Here is a 4,676-nt window from a genome sequence, read left to right as displayed (position 1 = left end):
TTAAGAGATTCGTTTTTATTTTTGAAAGAAAGAGAAAGAGAGAGAGAGAGAGAACGTGCGCACAAGTGAGAGAGGGGCAGAGAGAGAGAGAGAGAGAACGTGCGCACAAGTGAGAGAGGGGCAGAGAGAGAGAGAGAGAGAGAGAGAGAGAAGGCGGCACAGACTCTGAAGCAGACTCCAGACTCTGAGCTATCAGTACAGAGCCTGAGGCAGGACTTGAACCTACAAACTCTGAGATCATGACCTGAGCTGAAATCAGTGGTTAACCAACTGAGCCACCCACGAGCCCCTTTAACTTCTTTTTCTAATCGTACTAAATTGGCTAATATCTGCAGTATAGTAATGGAACTAGAAGTTGGATCCTTTTTGTTGCTGATTTTCACATTGAATACAGTGTTTATGGCAGTTTTTGGTGAATGCCCTTGATCATGTTAAGAGAGCTTTCTTCTTGTCTAAGTTTATAAAGAGTTGTGCTTATTAAAGTTGAATTTTATTAAATAGGATTTTCAAGTTTTGACATGACAGAATTCTACTTGTTTGTTAATTCAAATTTATATTCCCTATAAAAATACAAATTGGTATGATGTATTATCTCTTTTATGTGTTGCTGGCTTTAGTTTTTAAATATTTTATTTAGATAGGTAGGTCTAAGACTATGAATGAGACTGGTCTATAGTTTTATTATCTTGTACCATTTATACTACAAGATACGGTTATAGTAGTATATTCTTAGAATTGAGTAGTGTTTCTGTTTTGTATTCCCTTAAAGGGTGTTAAATTTGGAGTCAAGAGTTTCTTAATTTTTTAGTCAAATTTGTCTGTAAAACAATTTGGGCTGTTTTTTTCTTAGTTACTAAGAAAAATAATTTCAGTTTTAAGGCATTTCTTATAGAAATTATATTTTTTGAACTTTTCAAAGTTATTTGAATATGAATTATGTATTTGGTTTTCTTTACAAACTTCTTATTAATACACACTTTTGGATTTTCAAAATGGGATCATAGGGCACTCGTTGCATTTTGCTTCTTTCCCATATTAGGTGAATAAGACTCATTCATATTGATGTAGTGCAGATTAGTTTTGATAACTGGTGTTTCCTTACATTACAAAGTAGAATATTTTCTCTTAATGTCCATTAAGAATTTCCTTATTTCAAACATATGGCTGTCGTCTGGGTATGTTTGCATTATTGAATTTAGTAAAATTGCATTATGTTCAGAAAGCATACATTGAGTGATTTCATCCTTTTAAATCTGTTACTTTGCTTTGTGTCCTATTTAAGGCCAATTTTTATAAAAAGTTCCTTTTAAGGTTTAAAAATAATGTATATACTTCAGTTATTGATGTAGTTATTTATATACATATATATTAATCCATAGAACTATATTATGATTCAATATAATATTCATAACATGTTAATTCATCATATTTTTAAAAATCTTATTTTTGAAGCCTATTCCATCAATAACTAAAAATGGTTTATTAAAAATAGCCAATTTAATTATAGATAGGTCTATTTCTCCCTGCATTTTTTGTCAATTTTAATTTTAATTTTTATCTGTTTTCATACATATTTTCATCATTTTTTAGAAGAAATTTTATTAGGTGCATACAAATTTAAAATAGTTAAATCTTCCTGGTCCATAGGATTATTTAGCTTTAAAAAAATAAGTGTCATTATAAACTCACCAATTTTAACATCTTATTTGCTACAATCCACTGCAGTCCTTCTTCCCCCAACACCCTCGTCCAGTTAATCTTGAAAAAGTGTTTGTACCTTGCTTTGTACTTTATCTTACCTATATGTGGATGAGTTTCTTTTTTAATGTACATTTTATGTTAAAAAATAACTTATATACATATAGGTCTACAAATTATAAGTGCGTATTTCAACAACTTGTCATAAAGTTAAGCTCACCCGTGTAACTAGCATCCAGATCAAGAAAGAGAATTTTAGTAGTATCCCAGAAGCTCCCTCATAGCCTCATATACTCACATATCAATAGTGCTCCAAGAGCAACTTGTCCTGACTTCCAACACTTTGGGTTACCTTATATTTTTTAGCTTAATTGCTCTGTGCATCTTGCATTTATTAGTTTGTATTAATGCAGCAAAGAGGAAACAAAAGCTCACAAACACTCTACAGAGTTTCACAAAACACATTGCAGGGAAAAAAGTAACCTAAGAAGGATCAACAGTATCTAGGCTCTTTGTAAATACATTCCTGGTGGAGATAGGGGTCTCATTCCCGGGAAGGGGACATGCCTGTTGGCATCCCTCAAGCAGAGGGAAACTTGTTGGTGGGCCCATGGGTGGTCTCCTATCAGGTGGAGAAACCATAATGCCTGGAAATGGTATTGCTTGACCAAAGGAATGGGTGGTATCTCCCATCCTGGTGGGTATTGAGCTGGGGCTCCAGCAATGGTGCCAGTAGTAGCAACAATAGTAGCTGCTACAGTGTTTCTTCCCAGTGGAGTCACTACTTGTTAGGATGCTTCCAGCCCCTCAGACAGGGCCTGCTAATCCAGTAGAAGCCTGAGGAACTGGAATAGCCACTGGCCTTCCTCTGCCAGCTCCCCTGCCAACCTCAGGGCTTCCTCCAACTCCAGTAAATGGTACCTGAGCAATGCCAGGATCTTTGGGGGGTGGTCCTTCCACAGTCATGGAAACCAACTTCTCCCCATGTAGTGACACCAGATCCAAGATCCATTTTTCTTCATGCTCTAGGTGCTTCACATTCTTGGCTTGAGTGCCAGAGTCCAGCTCCAGCAGGTCCAGGGCTCCCTGAAGGATAGACCGTGTCAGTGAAGGGGGGAGCGATGAGAGAGTTGTGAGTTTCTTTCTGATCATGAGGCAGACATCTCTGCTCTGATCTGAGAGTCAGCTTTATTTATAGTAAAAAATGTATGGGGCACAGCACAGAAGTGGCATTTGCCTTAGACAATGATTTCTGATGACAAATTCCTTTGGCATGTAAAAATTTCCCAGAACATAGATTGGTAGAAGACTCATGCATAATCTTTATCAATAGTGATTGATGTAGGTGATTTAGAGGCTTATCATATGGAGAAGGAAGATATCTTCAGCATTCAAATACAAGGCAATGTTTTTAGCATAGCAAGAGCAAAAGTTAGGTCTTTATAAGTAGGGGTCAATAGCCTGTTTTCTTGAGGGGAAGTAAAATAGGTTTCTCAGGAAATGTAATGTTTGCATAATCACAAAAGAAATTCCTACAATAAGTAGAATTATTATTATTATTATTATTATTATTACTATTTTAAAATAAGAGGAGAAGTCACTCCTGATACCAATCAATAAGGTGCCTTGGGGGGAGAGTGCTCAAAAAATAATTAAGTGGGGAGTAGACATTGGTCACCATCTGACAGCAGGAGGCTTGCAAAACCCGCTTTAACCTCACAAGGAGTATTTTCAACTTAGTTCAGAAATGACTCCCAACACTTGATCTTCCTGAATTAATCACAATCACAGAGAATCAGGCTCATATACTTGTCAAAAGCCTTGAAGGTACCAGTGAAGCCTCGGCCATCTTGCAGGATACATCTCATTCTACCGTCAATGTGCTGCTGCATCTGGCTTTCCCACACTCTAGTTGCTGTTCCACCAAACCCGGTGTCGGTTTCAGGACCTTAAGACCTAAGGCTTAATGAACGCTATGGATAAAGGTATGATGCAGGTTCTACTACAAACAGTGCAAACTTGGGACAGAAGCTTCAAACAGTAGAGCCTAGTTTTTCATGTGGAAATCAGCTACCGGGATGTTCCAGTTCTGCTGTAATCATCTCTTACAGTCTCAGCTAAGAATGCTTGTCTCAGTTCTGGCTGGAAACTTGCCACAGGTACTTGCTGCTGCTGAGATCCCTTGGGTACAGCTGACACTCCTGGTTTTTCAGTGAAGCTGTCCATCTATGTTTGACTTGGACTTTCACCTCTGGTACATCCCGTGCAATTCTGTAGTCTGTCTCTGGTGAAGGCAGGCCCTGGCTGGCTCCATTGCCCTGTAGGCTGCTCCTCAGAACAGACCATCAGGCATCTCCGGAGATTGCTCCATGTTGCCACCATAGGTTACTTTTTCCACCAGCTGTTCAGGGCAACAGACTCTGTGTAACCACCTCCCTGTCAGTGCCAAGGAGGGAAGATAGCTCATACCCAGCCATGAACACAGATACGGCAACTCCTGCAGCCAGCTTCTGTCACATAATAGCAGTAACTGCTAGTCTCGGACACCAGCCCCTAATCACACCCAGGATAGGATGGAGATGTCAGGAGGGATGTTCTCTCACGTTGTATTGACGTTATATCACAACCCATGATAAGGCCAGAGTAATGATTAGAGTTTTTTTAATGAGCTGTCTTGAAACCCCGTGGCCCAGCATGCTCGAGTCTGCTGACTGGTTCTGCCAGGCTGCTCTGTACCTGCCAATATTGTGATGGGCAGTGGAGGCCATGCAAGCCTGCTACTGATCCTGACTTCCTGAGTTTTTCCTCAATGAATGCCAGTCCAGCAAGCCTTGTGTACCTGCCATCTGGTCACTTGTCCTTTCTTGTTGACATTACTAATGTATTGCTGCTGGATCAATTATCTAAAAATGTTAAATCAAAGATCCTTCTGGTATGTTGATTAGTAAATCCCTCTGTACAGTATACAAGGCTAAATA

The 4,676-nt window shown here is 38.9% G+C and overlaps 1 pseudogene; it reads right to left on the bottom strand.

The window, feature by feature from the left end:
* Window positions 1-2,181: 2,181 nt before the first annotated feature.
* LOC115301823 lies at window positions 2,182-4,012 on the bottom strand (annotated as a pseudogene).
* Window positions 4,013-4,676: the final 664 nt, after the last annotated feature.

The sequence above is a fragment of the Suricata suricatta genome, chromosome 1 (genome assembly GCF_006229205.1).
Source record: "Suricata suricatta isolate VVHF042 chromosome 1, meerkat_22Aug2017_6uvM2_HiC, whole genome shotgun sequence".
Lineage (NCBI taxonomy): Eukaryota > Metazoa > Chordata > Mammalia > Carnivora > Herpestidae > Suricata > Suricata suricatta.
This window is presented reverse-complemented; position numbering and strand designations above follow the sequence as displayed.